This window comes from Anser cygnoides, chromosome 2, assembly GCF_040182565.1.
Source record: "Anser cygnoides isolate HZ-2024a breed goose chromosome 2, Taihu_goose_T2T_genome, whole genome shotgun sequence".
NCBI classification, from domain to species: Eukaryota; Metazoa; Chordata; class Aves; order Anseriformes; family Anatidae; genus Anser; species Anser cygnoides.
The window spans coordinates 52743614-52765152 of NC_089874.1; positions in this window are offsets into that span (position 1 = coordinate 52743614).

The window sequence follows — 21539 nt, forward strand, 5'->3', positions numbered from 1 at the left end:
TAATGTATTAACCTTTTACATACTTGTATACTCTTCACTCCATGTGCACTTTGGGAAAGTGGAGGCAGGAAAAGTTCTTTCTTTTTCTTTTTATTATTTTTTTTTTTTTTTTCTTTTCCTGATACTTCTAGAAACTAAAGGTGTCTCATTTAATGTGGGGGTGGCTAGGACTTCTGCTTCTAAACGTTATATTGTGGGGGCCACATCCTCTGACTGAATTCAAGTTAAATCTGTATCTCTTCCTGGATTAGGTTTTGATACAGTAAATCATGTAGTTGGAAGTCACAGACAGTCATGTCATCTCAGAGCCTCAGGTATAGTGCATAGGTATTAGGACGCTGAAAGTAGGCACTATGAGAAAAGAAATCTTAGTGCTAAAGCTCACTTAAATAAAGGATAAATTTTTTATTTATTTTATTTATTTATTTATTTATTTTGTAGTAGGCTTCTGATAGCAATTATATTTTGGACACCTACCAGATTATAGCAGATTAATCCACTATTTTTCTTTTGGTTGGGAGGTGCAGTGAACAGAATTGAAGTCAAATACTGCAACTCTTAATACTACTGATGACCCTGGAGACAGAAAACCACAATTATGGCATGGCATAGGTAGTTAAGTAAACTTGTTCTTTCCCCAGGCATCTTGCTCAGATCCCTCTCGGCTTTTAGTTCTCCTCTACAGGAGGCTTGTAAACATTTCATCAGAGACTGTGCTGCAGAGAATCTCTTGCAGATTAAGTCTGATTTGTCTAAGCTAAATTCTGCTTCCAATACTCTTTTAGATACAGTACAATTAATTGCAGTAATGATAAAATCAAGGGAAGTTACATACAGAATGGGAATACGATACAAACGGGAATAATGAATGGGAATAAGATACGAACATCACTGCAAATATTGGGGGAAATCATTGCCTCGACTACGTAGTCAGAGCTCTCTTGGACTAGAATCTATCCTGAACAACATACTAAACTTTCCTAAATCTGTTTTAAATCCACACATTTTGAAATTGCAGGAGGATTTGAATGTTCATGCTATCTTTGTAGCCACTTGATTGTAACTGACACTCCTCAGAAACAAAACAAAACAAAACAAAACATGTTGTATCCCTCCAAAAGCTTCTCCCTTTCTCAGAACACTTGTAATTCTATTGTTGTTGAAGCTATTTAATCATTTTTTACAAAATCAACTTAAATGAATGAGGCCTGTGAATGGAAAAATGACATAATGGGAACTGATATATAGAGAATGTTTTTAAAGAAGTATTATTTGTCTTCTGCCTTTTTTCCTCTGCTAAAAAAAAAAAAGGTACTTATTTAAAATTTATTTCAAAAGCTGAATAGAAATAAGATAACAAAAATAACCAATTCTGTCTGCCATGGTTCTATTTGTTTGTCTCATAATTATAGCATCATCACCTGGATTTTAGTAAACATTTGCCCAGTGCTGAAAATATCTTAAATACACAGAAAAAACACAAATCTAATAAATATACAGGAAAAATTGCATTATCCAAGGTATATCTATAGCTTGTGATTTCAATAGCAGGTTAAAAGGAACAGGTGAAAAGCTGCCTCTTCAGATGTCTGTATGGCTGGTGGTGATTTTTCTGTTGATATCTTCCCCAAAAGCTGTTGTTACACTGCCAAGTCACACAGAAACAAGGGTACATGAGGTCCTGCACATAAGATGCAAAGAGAAGTTTCTTTTTTTTTTCTCTCTTTTTTTTTTTTTTTTTTTTCTGCAAGCTATCTTCTACCAAGTCTTCTGCTATGGTTGTTGACCTGGGTTGATGGTGTCGAAAACCTCGGAAAAACCTTTCCCATAGCTCCACTTTTTTTCTTTGTTCCTTCTACCTTCAAATCCAGCCAAATCACTCATGTCACTATCTGGAGGGAGGATTTATGGTTAAACAATGTTTCAGACTGGAATTTGGCATATTAGACTCCCATCCAATTGCATATGGACTGAAACGATGAACTGCCTTAATACAAGGTGGTCTTTGGGCTTTCAAAGATCTGCAAAACAAACCCAAATTGATTGTTGAATCTACTGAAATTTTAGGTGGTAAGGCTCTAGATTTTCTTACTGTTGCTCTTACAGGGGGTAGTTGTGGCCAGGTAAAGGAATACTACTCCTTCAGGAATACTTTTAAATAATCTGCTTCTCTATGGAAGCTGCCAATCGCTTACTCAGTCTTGCACTCCATGTTTTTTTTAACTTGGGCCAAAAGAAGGAAACTGTCCCACTTGTTTTAATGCATTCCTGATGATTTTGATGGAAGATCTGAATGTATAAAGAACACAAGATCCTGCCCACTAGCAGCCAAAAGGATAAAATTTCACATTCATTACTCCAGGGAATCAGGGAAAAAAAATAATCACTAAGAGCATGCTCTTGAAGTTAGGAAGAAATAAAGGAAAAGCTGCGGGTAAACTGAGAGCCATGTATTGGAACGGACCTTCCCATCTTCTCATACAGGGAGGCATTCTGTTTCCCCATACACTGTAACGGGAGAGCCGAGTAGTGCTTCCTAGCTTGCCTCATCAGATTGCCGTGTTGGTGGCTTTCAATCTGATCGTTAATTATTCTTTTTTATTGCATGTTATTATATTAGACACTTAGCTCTTCTTTGTAATTAGATGTAGCGATTATAGTATCTTTTTATATTACACTGGAGTGTTCCTTTAATGCAGACATCAAATGAAACAAAACACATAAAGCACAAAAAAAGGGATCACAACAATAATGCTTGGGTCCGAAGGAGTGAAGAAGCGGGAAAAAGTGAGTTGCAGTTATTGCTTTTGGCTCCAGCAACCCTGTTCATTTTTTTTTTTTTTAATTCTTCTCCAAATTATGTTTATTCATTTATTACAATTCACTGAATGAATTAAATATAAAACCAATCCAGATTTTTAAAGACAGACATTCTGTGTTGTATTTAAATGCAAGTTTTTTCTTGTTGTTCAGTTGCTGGGAAACATTTTTCTTTTTAGTGTAAATGTTTCCTTGAGGAAAGGTTTATGTGGGGTGAGCAGAGAATACTCAGAGTGGAAGAAGAAGAAGTATAGTATCTAACAACACAGAGCAGATCCATGCTGTTCTTTCATGGCAGCCTTTACACAGTGAACAGAAGTCTAACAGCTTCCTTTTATCTAAGGAACAACACGTATTCCACGAGTACCATTGCACATGGCTTCATCTAGGAGTTTGAGAACAGAATTACCCTCTCCCTGATAAAAATCATTATTATTCTGGAATTATTCTGAAAAAAGGCCATCTTCGGGGGTGGTTGGTGGGAGGCGAGGGGGGGCGGTAGGGTTAGTGTACCATATACTATAGGATTTAATTCCAAGAAATACTGAAGTTTGAATGAAATCTCTTATTTTACATTATTTTAAAAAACTGATTTGATTCCCTCAGTTGCTTATACAAGTGCAAATCAGGAGTAAATTTTGGAGTGCCTCCAGAGGAAGGTCAGCAAACGAAATAAATTCTCTACTTTGTTGGAGACCTGGTTGGAGGAGGACAACCATCCTTTGTAAGAGCTGTGTTTGAAAATGCACAGAAGATACACCAGCTGCGTTAAAACAAGACATTTTGATCTCAGGCATACACCCTGCAATTCTACTTCTTAATTCCTGGCTAGTCACACTGCTGGAATCTTATTCATCCATTGAGCAAAATATATGTTTGTCCTGAAATTATGTAAATAAGGTAAGTGTTTAAGATTTAGACCTGGAATAATAATGTTAACACCATCGTCCCTTCAATAAACATCAAGCTTTGAATATAATGTTAGTTTTGCTATATATGTTCTATGCCACAGAAAAGCACAAGCTGACACAGAGATGATGTGGTATTCTTATTGTATTTAAAACAACATTTAGAGAGGGTAACTCCTACTGCCATTACGTGTGTTTGAAAGTAAGCCCCTTTTCATCAGTGGGAATGTGTCAGAATTTTGTAATAAAGCATGCTGTGTTATATATTTAAACACAGTCCAAATTAATTAAAGTGTAGTGGACGTGAAAGATACATGCTCAATGTGACATTTCAAATAGGGAGAAAATATGATAATGAGCTATTTCCATGTGTTGCCATCCTTCTGGTTAAATAATACTTCTGTTTTCAATGAAGCCACTGAGCAATAACATTCATTTTTGGAGTTCCACAGTGGTTAAAGCTGATTGTATACAGGCTGTAATCATTATTCTAATTCTGCCCAGGAAACCCTCTCTCCCCACCATGGAGAAATTTGGAATAAAAAGTCTCGTTCCAGGAAAAAGAATTTCCAAATAATCCTGGGCACCAGATCAAAATATGAGCTCCAAATCCCTTCCTTTTTCTTAATAAGAATCAGCACTTTGAAAAATGCTGCTTTGCAAGGAAATAATTGCATTAGTCAGCCTCTTGGCACTGGTGTGGGCTGGAGCCTTCTCTTAAAATGAGGCCCAACCTCACCCTGCAGTGCATCCAAATCCCCCAAAGATGCAAATAACCCCAAGACCCTTCTTTAACAGCACTGTTTTTTCACTGCTGGAATTCCCATAGCTCTGCTGCTGCAAACAGCTGCTTTCTCACAGGCAGAAATATATAGTATGGGACAACAGGACAGAGAGGCATCTGGAGAGGTAGCCTGTCCACACTGATGCTTGAGGTAACCTCTGGTAAGTCATTACTTAGGTGCTGAAGAGTAGAGGCCAAAAAAGAAGCGAGAAATAAGGGGTGCGTATTTTCATCCTGTCCTTTGCTTATAAAGGATATGATCATCAGATGTCAAATTCAGGTCTGCCTTTGATGCCTTTGGCAAACCATACAGTCAAAAAGGTTGGTGATAAATGGTTGTATATTTGCTATTTGCTAGGTATGTTCTTCAGATTTTAGTGCTTAGAATCAGGATGACTTTAATGTTCAGGACATACACCCTGACAAGTGCTAGGAAAATGTCTCTTCAACATTCTATATGACTGCTTTGATTGCTCCAGGCTGGAGAGATCCTCAGTTTACTGAGTATTTTACATTTTTATTTACATTTTTTTAAATTTTATTTATTATTATATTTATATATAATATATTATATTATTATTATATATTATATATAATGTATATATATTATATTATATATATATATAATATTTTATTTATTTGCATATGATATATGAGTTTACTGAGTGGAGTAAAGCCACGTGCATTTCACTTGAGTGATTTTTAGAACCAAGACAAAATTTTCGTTTTTATTAAGCATCTGATTTTCTAATTTTCAACAATGAAATGGTTGTACATCACTGGTGAAGGATGAAAGGGGAGCAGGGCCCACTATTGGAAATCAGAATGCAATGCTGGAGTGTTGATTTGCAGGAACAGAAACAAGCCTTGACTAGCACCAAGACCTTAAACCATCCAAGGAACCATTCAAGCTGGATGACACCACTGACTTCAGTGCTGAAGTACTTTTCCCGTTTATGCCTTATGTTGTCGTTATGTAGATCTAGCTCATCCTTTTGAGCTCTCCATCCCATCACCAACATAACTATTTCTTTCACAGCTGCCCTTCAATTAGATAAATAATGAGTACCTGTTGTAAGTAACATAGTAGAGCCCGTACTGGAAACTATTAAGATTAGTGTGGAACAGAATGGGCCACTCATCTCTCTTGTTAACAGACTACTAAGAAAGGGATCTATTTCCTAAAGTTTAGGCTGCTGGAAGAGTAATTTATTTTTCTGATAGCTTTATGCACAACTTTGTACACTGGCACTACTGAATCTATTGAATATATAGGAACTGAGTACTACAGTGAGGTTAATGAACAGGGCAGGTAGCGAGGTACCAACCCATCCCTACGGATGCTCTTTGTTAGCAGTATGTTTCAGGTGCTCAGGGTTACTTGCTCCGTGCACCAATATCCTACCAGTTGTTAGTTGTTCCTCTTCAGTTAAATAACCAGTAGCAAGTGCTCTTGCATTAACTGCCATTAACCTAATGGGAAAACACTATGCAGATATAGCTTTCAGTCATGAATTTGAATACAACCAAATAAAGAATGCATCGTTAACCTGTTCATGTGAAAACTAAGCACAGGAATGTGCTTGTGTCAGTAAGAAAAGCATATAAAACCAACTGTGCCAAATCAGAGCTTGCCAGAATCCTCAGCACCTGGTAAAGTGATGGATGGAGCCAGACTGTGTGTGGTAGGTACAGCTTTATCCCTGCGTTGCAGAAAGCACTGGGGCACAGGAGAGAGAAGGCTTTCAAAAGTGCCAATGCAGATTAGTTGCAACTCTTTTGTAGGCTTTTATGTGACTGTGGGAATGAGAAGTGTAATGGATAGTTTACCTTGTCGCCTTGGCGAGGTTCTACAGAAATGCAAAGGCAACATAGCAATACAGACCATGTACTCTCTGCTGTAAGCAGGAGGTCATGCTGGTGTTTCTTCATTCAGGTTTTGCCCTTCTGTCTCTGGAGTATTTAAGCATTGAGGTCTCAGTGTACCATGAGGTGTCTGAACAAACAGAAAGAATCTTCCTCTGCCTAGGAGACAGTTGTCCGAAAGAGTTAAAGTTCGGAGCTAGAAAATATTTTGTGTGTGTATTTGGGAGGAAACGGTGGGAGAATAAACCAATAACAAAGCCACTGTCTTCAAACACTGGAGAAACAGTAAGTTGGGAAGAATTTAGAAGCGAACAGTGACATTACACCTGTTGTGTGGGGGATGTTTATAGCTTAGTACTGATCAGATTTTTTTTTACTGAAATGTTTTTTTCTTATGGGAGATTGTGCTCTAATCTTAACAGAGATTGGGCTTTGTGCAAAAGAGACCATCATTCTAATACTCACAGTGTGCAAAACGTGAGAAGGGCATGTGTCTATCCACGTACCTGTCCACCCCAGGCTCTTCCTGCTTCCCAGTACCTGGTACATAAATCTGAGATTTAAGTGTTACAGCCTTCCCCTTTGCCAGCTTCAGACCAGACATTGGTAATTCAGTCCAGCATCTCCTGGGTTAGTGACCTAGTGAATGGGAGCTTCCTTGTCTTAGCCTGAACAAGGAGAGTTGTTCCTCTGGCTTTGCTAGTCCAGAAATCTCTGTTCTTCACCAAATGGAGAATATGAAAAAATTGCAAAGCTGATAAATCTGTTTTGGGGTATAAGGAAAACCAGACTTGTGTGCGATCAACGCAGTTATCACTGGCAGAGTGATGGTGGGAGTTGATTGTCTGAACAGCAAGGAGAGCAGATAGTGGGCTGGAAGGCAAAAACAAGAAAGCCATTTGATGCAGTGAAGGAGGAAGAGCTGTCAGAACAATGCATGGAGGGACTAGCGTGCAAGAGTAAAAAGAAATAGTTGGGCAACAACACCGTCAGTAGATTGGTGGGAAGCATGTAAGTGGCAACTTTACAGATCAATAACTTGGACAAATTAGAGAAACTGATCCAAGATAGGTTTAGACAGAAACGACCAAGCTCTTCTGCGTCATGCTCCCAGACTGTGTAAGAATGGTACTGGACTCAATGTGCCCTGTGAGAGCCCAGAGGGCAGTCATTGATTAAAACCTGCACATGACAGAGACAAGGACTGAGGCAAGGCTGCTGGGTTTGGAAAAGGGAGGGCTGAGGAGGGGTGCAAGAGGATCAGTTCATCTAGAGTGTTTGGTGCACGGGGTAGGTTATAGAGACCATTGCAAATACTTAAAATGAGAGAGATTGCAACGAAATTAATCTAGTCTGGAAGGGAATGGAAAGGAATTAGCACATGGCCTCTGGTAAATAAGGGAGTGGGAGGACATGATATCTAGAGATCAGGCAGCGAGGAGACAGAAGGAGGGGGATTGCCTTTCTAATTACGGGTATCTGTAACTTTCCTGAGATATAACAGGCAAAGGATGACTAACAAATGGCTGAGTCATGGAAACCGTGTGACTGAAAGTCTAAATTCAGCTGCTGAGGAGCCTGAATGCTCACATGAACCTTGGAAATTTTCCTCTAATGCTGATCTGGTGCAGGTGATCCTAATCTGCCTATAGCCAAAAATATTCCAACTGCTGTTTGGAAACATGCAGCTCAGTAAATAGGTCAATATTCATGCTAGCAGGCCAGTTCATTACCCAGTTCACCCATTCCTAGTGGAGAAGGACACTTTTGGACAACTAAACAATTGTTTGTCCATTTTCTACCCATACGGACATTTGCATGGAAATTTAATCAAATGCTGTTTGAGCCTTCACTTTAGCAATTTGGGGAATGATTTTGCTTAGAACAGGAATAATGGTTTGCCAGTCTTTTTAAGTCTATTACTACCACTCACCATCTACTACTTGCAGAGCTTTCAAATACTTGATGCTTCAGGAAGTAAGGGGAACATGTGCCCTTTGTTTCAGTAGGAGGAACATGTGTCCTCCCTTTCAAGCTGTCGACTATTGAAAGCCTTTGTTTCATGCATCATTAATGCTGACCTAAAGTGGTACTGCAACCAAAAGAAGTGACCCCTGCCTTCCCCTCCCCTTCTCCTGTGACCTAGTTTGGGGAACTGATGTAGGTTAAAATTCTCTTTTCCTTGACACCAGCTGATTAACCAGGTACCATCACTGCTGTCTGAAGTATTTCAGGCAGTATCTTTATGGAAAAGATATAAAGGTAAAATCTCCCTTGCTCCCCAAGAGTGGGATAGTAAGTTTTCCTGATAGCAATTACTGAAGAACTGCAGGCTGATAGAAACTGGGATTAATGTTCCTCCCCAGCTGAGCTGGAGTTTCCTGTGTGTTCACTGGAAACATTTGGACAGCAGTGGGCTTTTGTGGATAGTGTGGATTAATGGAGTTTGCCTTTTTCTGACTTGGTGATCTGTATCTTATGTGAGGCTGGTGAGTCGACCCACTTCTCCCTTACCTTTTTATCATGGGGAAATGGCAATAAAGCAGACAAGCTGGCTACTGAGGACAAATCTAGAATAGACAGGTTTTTAGCCTCAGGCCTCAGACATTAGTCACATGCAAATCAGTGACAAATCAGTGCCTAGGAAATCACCAACTGAAACCATTTGTTAAAAATACACAACAAATCCTTCTCTGTATAAAGAAACAGATCTAATGTCCCTGTTCAGCATCACTCTTCAGAGCAGTAATTGGACTTTTTTGCAAAGTTTCATGGAAGGTCTACATTGGGAAAAGTAAAGCAAGGTGTTACCTGACTCCTAATTCCTCCTCGTTGGTCTTTCATCCCTTCTTTTTTTGCCAGAGGGTCTCAGCAGCTGATGCTTTTATGAAACAGCTCAGAGAAGGTGGCCTTGTTGTAGTTTCTTTGTGGAAAGTTTCACTGTCATAATTCCCTGGATGGTACACAGTACTCTGAGCTTCTTTCTGCCTGCACAATAGCTAGTTTTAAACATTTGTGTTTAATCAAGAGTGAAGTAAATGTCAGAGATTCAATGTTCTAGATCAGCAGTTTCCAACACTGCTACATCTTAATCAAGCAATTAGGTGCTTTTTTTTTTTTTTAATGTTATTGTTTGGTGTTTTCTGCATTGGAGAAGGGAACAGATTTGCTGCTTTGCTCTGATGACTGCTAGCAGCAGTGTTTGTTGTTAACAGAGACATTTACACCTAACCACCAGTTGGCAGGTGTTAACACTTTGTTACTTGCTATTCCCACATGCTGAGGATTGTGGGAAAGCTGTCAAGCTCTCTTGTCTTGTGTAACGCTTCTGTTTTACAATAACAACAACAAGAAGCCCCGAACAAGTGCAGAAGCTCTGTAGGAATACAGCACTAGCAAGGGAAACAACAGGATGGATTCTGATGCCTCCTGGCTTCGAGCAGAGGTAGTATGGGCTTTGTGGAAAGTTTGAGATATTTCCTTATCTTGTTTGGAAGTGCGCGGATAGATGTTGACTTATTTATTTGGTTATATGGTCTGATCTCTAGAAGAAACTCTGTCCCATGCATGTCCCAACAGTTCTAGTCTGCCTCTGATGTTTTTGCACTCATTTGTATTGAGGAAAAATTTGTGTTTATAAATACAACATACAGTCTGAGAGAATAGCATGAAAAGAGGATAGCAATGTTTTGATTTATCAGGGGGTGACCCTGGCAAGTGGGAAAGGAGAATTTCTATCAGTGCAGCCCTTCTGCAGAGTGCAGATGTGTTCAGAACCAAAAAGACCTGCTACAAACTAAAGCAAATACATACATAAAATACTTCTTTGTCTCTTTTACTTTCTGTCATCCATATACTTGCATATTCTGAGCCTTTGCAACCACAAGGTCATTGTTTGATAGTCAGGTGATCCAAGCAATTGATTTATTACTGATGAAGTGAGGCTTGATTGATTTTTTTATTTTTTTATTTTTTTTTCATTTACATGAAGACAGAAAATTAAAGGAGGAGTGGGAGGTACAAGGCAGCTGCAGTCATGTGCAAAGGGATCAGTATCTATGAAACTCGGTAGAGCAACTGAGCCAAAAAGTTACCATGACTTACATCAGTTTATATGGCTGATTTTAATAGGGCTTCACTGGCTAATTGTACCCCTTCAGATTAAGTCATTATTTCCTTAATCTGCAGAATTATGCCCTCAGTGAGGAGGAGTGCTTCAGAAGAAGGGGACATGAGAAAAGGAGTGATGGGGACTGTGCATGTGGGCCGTGGTTGAGCTGCCTTTCGAGCATGTTTCCAAGTTTGGATTCTGTCTCCAATTCAATTCATATCCAAACAAACACTAGCTCTGGACCAGCTATATGATGTGGTAGGAAAAACCTGTCTTACACAATGAATAAAATGGATTCAGGATAGGGCATTTCTTGAGATACACCCATGTTGGCTTGAATCCATCAATGCCTATCCTGTCAGCCTGAAGCAATGTGCCCTGACAGATGGATTGGCCAAGGTTTTTCCTGAAAAGGCTCCTACTGTATGACATGAGGGGCATTTGGAGGTAGCTGAGCAGCATGTTGCTAGCAATATGGATGTATGGTCATGCTCTAGTGGCCTGCCCCAGGTCTGTGTTATGCAAGCTAGTGTTGACATAGCCTTGAAGTCTCTGAAGTTAAGTTGATTTTCGTTCTGGAAGGCATGCTTGAGATTAGCCAAAAGTTAGGGTCTTAATGAAGAAATCACTGGAAGAAATCCCCTGGGCTGTTTGCAGAGTGCCAGGGTGGAATCTGAATGGTCTATTCAGACTTCACAGGTCTGTGAACAACTGCAGTAAGCAGTATATTTTATGGAGTTAGCCTTATTTTCTTGACGTGAAAATCATCCCTGTACCTGTGCATTGCTTTAAAAAGCCTACATGTTTGCAGAGCCACCTCCTGCAAGCTGGTTCTGAAATATCTGCCTGCTAAACTTGGGTATGTGGGGGAGGTACTGGCTTACATACATCTGCATGATGTACTTCAGACTTCTCTTAAGAAATTATTTGCCCTTGTTTGGCCACAGGAAGCAAGTCAGGGGAGTCAGTAATATTGACAAAATCAATACGTGGAACAAATATTTGCAAACATGTTGTGTGTAGGCATGAAGCTGAACTTGTTCTTGTGTGTATTCAGTGATATTTGTGTCTTTTGAAAAGCCTAGGTACAAAAATCATGTAGCTTAGGGAAGCCCAAGTGAAAGTGAGAAGAGAGAAAACCGGTCATTTCATGAATGGGACTCAGAAAGTGGGTTTGACTTCTGCCACACACCCTCTGTTGACTTAATTTGTTTGAGCACTGCGAGTTTTTTGTAAGTAGAGGCAGCATGATTTCTAGGTCCTGAAAAACATGCATTTTTTGAGGTGCTCAGGTGAAAAAATAAGTGATTTAATGTTAGCAGACGATAAAAATGTCCCTTTGTAAGACTGGAAGTCCTTCCTCCCATCTGAAGGCCAGGAATAGCTGTGAACACAGTCTCAACCACTGCAGCAATAAGTAAAGTAGGTTATCCTGTGTCCATAATGGCTTATGCCATTTCACTTTGCAGTGCAACAGATTTGGAAAAATCATAGAATCATTAAGGTTGGAATAGACCTCCAAGATCATCTGGTCCAACCATCACCCTACTACCAATGTCACCCACTAAACCATGTCCCTAAGCACCATGTCCAACCTTTCCTCGAACACCCCCAAGGATAGTGACGCCACCACCTCCCTGGGCAACCTGTTCCAATGCCTGACTGCTCTTTCTGAGAAGAAATGTCTCCTAATTTCCAACCTGAACCTCCCCTGGCACAACTTGAGGCCATTCCCTCTAGTCCTATCACTGGTTATCTGTGAGAAGAGGACAACACCCAGCTTCCCACAACCTCCTTTCAGGTATTTGTAGAGAGCAGTAAGGTCTCCCCTGAGCCTCGTCTTCTCTATTCTAAACAACCCCAGTTCCCTCAGCCGCTCCTCACAGGACTTGTGTTCCAGGCCCTTCACCAGCTTCATAGCCCTTCTCTAAATGCTAGCAGTCCTCTGTGTCTTCCTTTGTTGAAGGATGAGATCTCTCTGAACTGTGGCAGCAGCTTTGGTGTGATCATATCTTATCCGCAGCTGCTGTTTTCTACCTGTACTCTGGAGGAGCCTGAAGGTCTACAGTGAGGCCTTGGATATCACTGCTTTGGCTGTAGGCATGTACACAGGTCGGTTCCTCCTTAAGGGACTGTCTGTATGGAATGCTGATCCTGCAGACACAAGACCTATTAATTAAGCTACTTGCTTATATGGGTATCTGAAGGACTAGAGCTGAGCTTTGTGAGTTTTATTGCCTTCGGTACCCTAGTTTAAGTAGATACCTCAGTATTTTGCAAGGGGATTCATGTTTAATTTGGATTATTTGATCTCCATAAATGAAACAAGGAAGGAAAGATTTCCTGAATTCCTGGCATGATTTCTGTTCCGTTTCTTTTTTTCCTCTTTATAAACTTCACTTTCTCTCTCTTTTTTTTTTCTTTCCCACCCCACCCAGGCTCAAATAGTGCCGGGAAATTCTGTACTTACCCAGCTGTACTGTCTCAGGAAAGCCAAGTTTTTTTTTTCTTCCATGCATCAAAACATAATAGCTCAAAATGACTTATTAACTTGTTGAGTTTCCCAGAGAGAAGACGTATCAGATGCTTTACTTATATGCCCTTTGTACCTAGCTAGAAGGCCAAATAGAGGTTAGGGCAAGTGGACACACACGACTTCTTTATCCAGGTCCTTGAGGATTTCCCATCAGTTAAGTCAGCGATTCTCTCTTTCTCCCTCTCTCTCTTTCTCTCTCTCTCTCTCTCTCTCTCAACATAGATAAAGTAAAAGAGGTTAATTAATTTTGATTGAAGTCCACCTCCTCCTGCAAACAGTGAATCCTGTGGACTGAAGTGCCATCATTTGTTCCTCACATGGCTCTCCTGCCTGAAAAAAATACAGCAATCACATTAAATAGCTTGCATCAAAATGGTTCATTATATGGAAATATGCATTATGGAATGGTTTTAGATTAGATCAACTTGTGTATTAGCAAAGGGATCCAGTAAACATTTCCTTGTATATATATATCCACTACATCTGTGTTGATGATGAAATTGGGCTAATGCACTTTTCTGTCTTGCTTCAGATCAGTGTGACTTTTTTCTTGCTGCTAATAAATGAAGTCCTAAAACACTGGAGTTCTGTGGGTTAGTACAGTCTTGTAAAAGCAATAGAAAAAATGTTTGTTTGGACTGGCAAGGAACACTTATTTAATTTACTGCACTTTTTGTTGGGTTCATTATATGTTCTGGGCCATGACAAATGATTACACAGTATATTATCCTTCAGTGTTCCCTTACATGAACATTCACACCCAAATCAGAAGTGTGGTGAAACACGTATCAGCAAAGCCGCTGTGACTTAGAACTAAATGTTATCTGTGGCTACAGTTCCCAAAGTGTCCCAGGTATTTTCACGCAACAAGAAATGTTGCACCAAAATAGAACCCTGCATGAAAAAGCCTCCAGGCTGCAATAATATTTCCTCAGCCGCACTCACTGTTAGGTCCTTCCTGGCAGAGCTGGACTGCATCCACAGGTCATGTTGACTTTGTCTAGATGGATGAGGTTTCAGCAGCTGTCCTCTGCTGCTTTCAGGAAGTCAGGTTGGGAGCTACTAGGTGAAACAGCCCTGTAAGATCAGGAAATTTGTGCCTGAAAGAATAGTACCCAGCAATAAGCATCATGTTCATATCCATGTCTGGGTATGCCAGAGTATTCCATAGGAAGAAACCTGAAATTTGTGTCATCAAAGTTCCCTTCCTTTCCTGACCCTTAGTGAGCACCAGCTGATGTGGTAAGATAGTTCCTTTGTTATTGCCCAAGTGATCATGGGGGTCCCTTGCTGTGATAAGATCTATGTCCACCCTTGCTAACTCTGGTGGCACAAAAGCTGTCCTCTTTAAAGCAGTTCACAATACTGTAGGTTTCAGGAAAGCATCAGAGAAGGAGCTGTAGGAAAGGGGTCTGGATATTTCCCAAATAAGTAAATGAGCAATACCTGCTGAACATACAATAAATGACTAAGAATGCTCTCCCTTTTCCTTAGGTTTGTTTTCATCTTGCTTGCAATTCACTGCCAGACCGGTGGAGCTTGCAGCTGTTGAGAGGCTTTTCATGGGAAATATTTTCAAGTAGGTAGTCTGAACTATGGGATTCAGGGAGTCAACAAATGGTCCTATCTCATCAAAAGGTCACTCCTGCTGTACAAACGTTTCAAGGACAATATGTAAAGCTGTGGTGCTGTTCCTTCAGTTTGATTTGGTGCTAATTAGTTATCTGGATTTTGAATAGTTTGGTCCTGGGGGGCAAATGACAACTAATACAACTAATACGGATGGCAGAAAGTGAACAGCAACATTTTTTTTTTTTTTTTTTTAAACTCAGGAACTTAAAAATTCCAATCTTGCTGCATTAGGCCAGGTCACGAAAAATGATCCAGCTGTTCTTTGCATTCAGCATTTTGGTGGGTTTTCTTCCTTTGTTTTTTTAGAGACCAGTTGTAAACCTACTTGACTGTTAGGTAACAACATCTTACTTGTATTCTTGCTCCGGTTATTTGGATTTTCCTTGCTATTTTATTTAAAGTGGATTCTTTCCAGCTCATCGTGTAAAATACCAAGTTCGCCAGGAGGCAAACTGACCGGCCTTCTTTGGAAATTGGAACGTCTAGTGGTTCTGATGAACTATTAGCACTTTAGACTCCCTATTCTCTTTCACTGAGTGCTCTGGAGACAGCTGAATGCAGAGAAATTTTGTTTGAAAGCAGCAGAACAAGTCAAAAAATCATTGCTGTGGTTTGTTTTCTGTTATTTAACAAGAGCTTTATTTGCTATGATGTGCGGTGAACTTTTCTCAGCTTCCTCCACTTACTTGAAGAGGAAGTCCTCTTAATATTCCTGAGGGAGAATTGATGGAAGACTTGTTTTTGTTTTTCCCTTTTCAAAAGTAAAATTTGTGTTATATTTTTTCCTAGTAAATTTTAGGCATGAGCTCTCTCTGAAATGTAGATTATCTTCATCATGGTGTTTTAATAAAGACTTGTAGTCTATGTGCAGCAGTGAGTTGCCTGTCCTCACTTCACATTCAGTGTGGAAGAACAGGAACGCTGAGTTTGGGAACACTGAATCCACAACATTAATCCCTAGAGCAATGGGACCCTTGCCCAGTTTGGGATGCTGAGAATATATGAGTGATCGTTTCAGAGCCCTGCTTGTGACCTTCTGCTTATGCTGTGGTTTCTGGATGCAGAATCAGGAAAACAGTACATGCTACATCCATCAGCTTATGTCTGAGCAGCTCCAGGGGTCTGATCTGGATGCTTACATGCAACATGGTACTGTCCCAGTCCTCAAGGAAGCATGGACCTTCAATGCTCAGATTCTTCTGGTTTAATGGAGATGAAAATAACGTGTGTGTAGGTATTAAATTATACAGAGCCCTTTCCACAGTACTTGTAATTTCAAAGTTGTTCCTTTTGTTGTTGTTTTCAGTGAAGCTGTTTGAGGATTTCCAATGTTACTAATATTTTTAATCTAAGCATTTTTAACTTAAAAAGTAGTCAGCTCTCATAAAGCTAGAGCCAGGTGACTGATGAAGGTCATGGCAAAGTGACAAGCGCTTTGTTAACTAGCCTGTTATCAGTGATTGCACCAGGTACATAGAAATGTACCTGGCCATGTGACAGCACGGTAGCTGTTTTGATCTTCATTTTCTCCCTTTAATTGGGTGGCCTTTCTTATGTCTCTCCCTGCCTATAGCCTTGTTAACTTGTGAGCGAGGAATGGACTGGCCAGGAAATCAAAAGACTGTGTACTTTATATGAACAAAACCATACAACAGTTTATAGTAATTCAAAGAATATGGAAGCATTTGCACTTCTGATATCACCTGCTTTGTGTGCTAAATACTGTTGGGAATAAAAATTTACAGGGTTCAGGAAAAGGAAGCCTTTGTTTGGAAAAAAATAATAAAGAAATGGGCAATAGACATCTTGGTATGTGAGTAAAGCAGAAACATTTGTCAGGAACTGGGTGACTGAGGTGGATCTAATTACTGTGTAACAAAACAAAGGAAGATGGTTTAGCAGCCTTTTAAATTTCAGACACTTAGTGCTACAGCAGTGCTACAGATTTGACAGCTGTAGAAAAACATGGAAAATATCAGTCCAGTCCTTTTTCTGGGGCTTGCCAGGATCGCAGAGGTACTCAATACAGAAATTCATCAAACACTATTACCTCCATATATGTGTTAATAATATTCTTAATCTTTATTACATTTTCTCTTGGGCCTATAAGCTGCATGAATATTTCTTGGCATGCCTACAGATCTCTAATTGTTTGTGTATTTGGCTTGCCTCAGGCCAACTTTAAATGAATGTGTATGGGAATCTTTGCTGTGTATGAGGTTATTTAAGTACCATTACTATACCTTTACAGTATTGTTGATCATGCGTCATCCCATTCAAAAGCAAAACAAAGCAAAGCAAAACCAAATAAATAAATAAATAAATAAATAAAACGCAGAAGGGGAATCCATATGAGTTTTTGATCAAAGTGGTATACTGGAGAATACAGTCAGTGATGTTCCGAGGTTCCAAGGGCTATCTCTGGACATGTCAAACTTCTGTTGGTAGAAGTAATTGTTCATACTTTCTCAGGATACCTTAGAGGGGATAAGCCTGTGCTTGCCACTCATCTAGAAATGCCTGAGGTATCTCTAAGCTACCTTGTCTGATAGCACAGAGTTCAGTGCAGGCAGAAGTCTTGCCTCTGACAACAGATAAGTACACAGGGGACATTTCCTCCTCACAGGTGACCATGCTTCTTAGTCCGAACCAGAAAGGAGCTATCATTTTATTTTTTATTTTTGTCTCCCTCAGCAGCCCTTCCTTTGGATCCCAGCATTAGGCACAGTACATGAAGCCCTCTGTTTTCTGTGCATTGGAGTGATCTAGGTGCCTCTGGGGATAAGCAGCCAGTGACCTGAATACATCACCAGCAGTGGAGACTGAGAGTTTCTGAGTAAATGCCAATGAATGGGGAGGCAGAGACAGGGGAGAAATCAGGAAGTTGGTCCCACAAGATAACAAAAGAAGCTATGAAATATGGTGCTATAAAAATTCTTCTGTGGGGTCTTCAAATCACTGCCAGGTCTCTGTTGTGGTTTGTGACATTTCTGGCACCTCTGGGGAGAATGACAGCTCTGTCATCCAGTGTTCAGGGTTATTTATTGTATGTCATTGACTTTGAGACAGCTGCTCCAGACAGGTACTCTCACGCCCTTTCCCTGTTCCTACACTGTTGCTAAGCTTTGCTGTTTCTGTTTGGTGTTATCAACCACTTGGGGGGAAAAAAAGAGGGTGAGGAAAATGCACTGGTGTATTTGCTTGAATAGCACACTGTAGGGGCTCAATTGCTCAGGGAACTTTTGTGTCTAACAATGGTCTTGACAGTGTTGGGGTTGAGGCTGTGGCAAAAAAGTACTGGTCTGCGTGGATTTGTCCCACAGACCATATGTGGCCCTTGGACCACCAGCCAAACCCCGACTCTTGTCTTATTGTACGTTCTCTCTGGTGATCCAATTTGGACAGATTTCCAAACTTTTCCAAGTGATTTGAGTGTCATGATGTGAATTGCCTGGTCTTAGTCATGCTGTAGGTCTTTTGGAGTTCAGCCCTTCTGTAAATAGGACAGAGTGTCCAGCCCTAAAGTGATGAGCAGACTTCCCTAAAGGCAGGGAGGCAAACTAGAAGAGTGGCTGCTCACAACCAAGCCTGAATGAAGTAAAGTTTCTCTTTGGTTCATTCAGGTTCAAAAATCAGCCTTGCATGTGGAGAAAGAGTAGAGGCCTCTGTTGGCTGCCTTACAGCAGATTTGCACCTTCCTTTTCCTAACTTCTGCAGAAGGGAGTTGTGATTTCTTTTCCCTTTTACACATCCTTGCCTGATTACAGACCTACCCTGTCTCTAGAACTATCACAAGGAACATAAGGAACATGTCATGTCTCTCTCTGCCCTGACCCCAGCATCTTCACCTGCCCTCGCTGTGTTCCCTCACTTTCTGTTTTCCTCATGTCTCTCTCCAGTTCACCTCCTGTTAGGCAAAATCTCCCGCATAGAGCTGCGCTGGAACAGAGGCTGCATGTGGGCTGAGAGAGTAAAAAGGATTTAAACACTTCTGAGCATAGTGCATCTTCTTGACAAATAGCCTGGTTGTTCTGGGTGAGGTAAGAGAAACAGATCTGATCCTCAGTCATCACCATCAAAGCTTGTGCTGCTGCTACACCCCAGGCAGCACTGAGTTCCCGTAAGAGAAGCAGGTCGATGGGAAGTTTTCTGCGGCTGAGCTCCAACACGCTCCCCGAGAGTCGCTGGGAGTGTCGGCAGATTTCTAACCCAAGCCAAGAGAAGGGCCTCAGCGCATTGTCTGGCTGGCTGACAGCACCTCCAAACTATGCATAGGATTAGCCCTTGTCACACGCACAGCCTTCCTGTAAACTTGGGGTGTCAGCACCATCCAGTCCCTCCAAACCCTGCAGAAGATGGAGCTGCAGAGGTGCTGGAGGAGGTGCAGGAGGCTGGTGCAGCATGCTGGGTAACGCCGTGGCTCCCGGTGGTGAAAGAGAAGGGGAGGAGTTGTGAAAGAGGCTTTTAGACTTCATGACTTTCTTCCCTTACTGTGCATCCTGCCTGCAGAGAGCACTTAGCAGATTCATGGACCTGGACTGCCGTGTTAGTTGGAAAAAAAAAAAAAACAAAAAAACAAACAACAAAAAAAAAATGGAAAAGTGAGGGAGAGTGAGAGAAAACCAAGGGAATCCATTAAAAATTGCCTCCGCTACCTCATTAATCTTTTGCAGCAAATAATACATGCAAAACTTGGGCTAGCAAAGTCTCCAAAGAATAACATTTTTTTTGGTGAGGTTTTAACAAATTAAAGAAATAAATTAAGTCACCAGCACAGCAGGAAAGTGCTTGAGGCCTCTAGGATTTGTATGTTTTACCATTGTTCTAAAAATAAACTGGGAAAAAAAAAAAAAAAAGTATTTCAGTTGAAAAATAATATTTGCTTTAAGTGGCTGCACTTGGGTTTTGCTCCCTCACGCTGCTACACCACCTTCCCTGGCCCTACAGCTGGCTTTTGGAAACAGAGGGTGGAAAATGGCCGGCGCAGAAGCAGCAAAGCCTGGCGGTGAAGGGAGAGGCACGCTGGGCGTTAGCGGGAAGGCTGTGAGCGAAAATTAGAGCCCCTGTGCCTCACCCCGCTGCGACTGCTGAGACAACGCATGTGTTAGAGATTAGCAGTTGGCTTTCTGGCCTCACTAGGCCCAAACCAGTGGAAAAACGTCTGGCAACTTTGGCAGGTTTCGTGGACGGGGTGCCTCATGCCCGAAATAAACAGCCAGGCTCCGTCCCCTCTTTTCTCTATGCTATAGACTATAGACCGATCGTTTTTCTAATGGGTGGAACAAGGCTTCCCGGGTTGCCAGGAGTCAGAGTAACAAGAGCTGCCCTCTGATTTCCCTCTTCCATGCCCCCTTTTTGCCTGGAGAGAACAGAGTTATCTAGTTTCTCTTCTCCCCCAGCACTGACTGCTTCCTCTCTCACCCCAGCTGCTGCCTCAGTACTTGCTCACACCACCTCCCCTCCCCAGGCTACCTCCACTTCCCATTCACTGCCTGCCTCATTTCTTGCAGCTCCACCCAGGCCTTGCCTTGGGGAAGAATGACTACACTCACCCTCCTTCTGGCCTGTCCCAGAGACTGGAGAAACTGTTTTTTGTCAAAGTCAACTGAACTGCAGGATCTGCAGGGAAACGGCATTTTGGAGGAGGTTTTTTAAAGGTATAAATGATGGGTAGGTGTCTAGCTTCCCACTGAAGATTATCACTCAAATTTAGGCGGCATGAATTCCTCCTACTCCAGCCATTGTTCACACTAAAGCTGAATACGTGCACATTAAAAGAGAAATTATTTAAAGGATGCATTCAGAGTTGCAAAGGCAAGGCTACAGTTTTCCAGCAGGTAACCTGCAATTTGCCTGTACCTCCTCCCTACTCACCTAAGTTCTGCACTAGTGGGAATTATATATATGCATGGGCAATATAAGGAAACATTTACTCTGACTTTCTGCATAGCTTCTTGCTGCTAGAGCTCTGTCACTTGTTCTTCCAGCCTCAGTTCCCTTCCCTGTAGAAGCCTCTCAATGAACTTGGCCACTAATCAGTGTAATTGGTGGGGTAATTGCATGTGCACAGCATGCACACACACACACACACACTCATACACACAAGTGCATGATGCTTTCAGGTCAGGGAATGCCAGAATGGTTACCCATGGTATCTCAGTCTGCTCCTGACTCTCTTTCTCTCCTGTAGCCTTTAATTACACACACTTCTACTGTTTTCCCCCCTCTCATTCCTGCCTTATTTTGTGCACAGAATGGGCTGTGATCAATTACTGAGCAGAAACTTAATGTTTAGTTTTCTCCTTACTGCTCAGTGTGTGGCCCCTAGCCATATTTACTGCACAATATTCAAGCCCTTCTCTGTTGACAAAATGGTTGATTTCCTTATGGGCTTCTCTGCATCCTCATCATTTTTGTATCTGCGACTGTGCAACTGATTTATAGTGGAGCTTGTTCTGGTGCTTGTCCCCAGCCTCCTGAGGGTGCCCACTTATTGGTTTCCTTCTTGGGGTGGTTTTAGAGTGGAAAAATATGCCAGGAAAAGCTGTATAATTTGCTCTGAAGGGAGGTAGCTATTTTATTTGTTTGCAGCTTGTGTATATGTTATTTTGTTATAAAAAACATGGGTGAGAAGCAAGGAAGAAGGTTATTTTATTCTGCCTGCTTCAGTTTTGAAGAGAGGGGGGAAATGTCCCTTCTTTAAGGTCTATAAGGGAGGGCAGAAGGTCTTTTTCAGGGTGTAGTTTAGGGCATCCTTTTGTTCCCCGACACCCCTACCCAAACACAGATCAGAGCAAAATGGGAAACCCCTGAGCATGGCAGTTGGCTGTGACATCCCTGCATGGCCTTCACAGAGGGTCTCCTGGGAGCCAGCAGGAATGG